The sequence below is a fragment of the Salvelinus fontinalis genome, chromosome 18, assembly GCF_029448725.1.
Source record: "Salvelinus fontinalis isolate EN_2023a chromosome 18, ASM2944872v1, whole genome shotgun sequence".
NCBI lineage: Eukaryota > Metazoa > Chordata > Actinopteri > Salmoniformes > Salmonidae > Salvelinus > Salvelinus fontinalis.
Genome location: NC_074682.1, coordinates 60,806,825 through 60,807,631, shown reverse-complemented (window position 1 = coordinate 60,807,631; position 807 = coordinate 60,806,825). Strand labels below are relative to the sequence as shown.

General features: G+C 30.5%; 1 non-coding gene across 1 annotated transcript; it reads right to left on the bottom strand.

Annotated features, from left to right (window-relative positions):
• Window positions 1–263: 263 nt before the first annotated feature.
• trnaa-ugc (transfer RNA alanine (anticodon UGC)) lies at window positions 264–339 on the bottom strand. The gene has a single exon. It is a non-coding gene; the product is annotated as a tRNA-Ala (tRNA).
• Window positions 340–807: the final 468 nt, after the last annotated feature.

Genomic DNA, 807 nt, shown 5'->3' with positions numbered 1-807 from the left:
TTGACCACTCATCTTGGTAGACTCTGTAATGATGATGATTCATATGTTCACTGTATTGTGATGCGTTCCCACCATTGTAGCATAGTCCCAGTAGCAACTGATAATGTAGCACATTACCAATAATGTAGTACATTACCAATAATGTAATAATGTTTGCATTTATAACTAAATACTGATAATGTACATTTACATTTAAGTCATTTAGCAGACGCTCTTATCCAGAGCGACTTACAAATACATACATTCATACCTTTTTTTTGTACTGGCCCCCCGTGGGAATCGAACCCACAACCCTGGCGTTGCAAGCGCCATGCTCTACCAACTGAGCCACACAGGGCCTCAGTTGGTAGTACTACATGTACTACATTACCAATAATGTAATAGCTACTAATAATGTAATAATGTTTCCATTTATAACTTACTAAATACTGATAATGTACTACATTACCAATAATATAATAGCTACTAATAATGTTTGCATTTATAACGTACTAAATGCTGATAATGTAGTACATTACCAATAATGTAATAGCTACTAATAATGTAATAATGTTTCCATTTATAACTTACTAAATACTGATAATGTACTACATTACCAATAATATAATAGCTACTAATAATGTTTGCATTTATAACGTACTAAATACTGATTATGTAGTACATTACCAATAATGTAATAATGTTTGCATTTATAACGTACTAAATACTGATAATGTACTACATTACCAATAATATAATAGCTACTAATAATGTTTGCATTTATAACGTACTAAATACTGATTATGTAGTACATTACCAATAATGTAA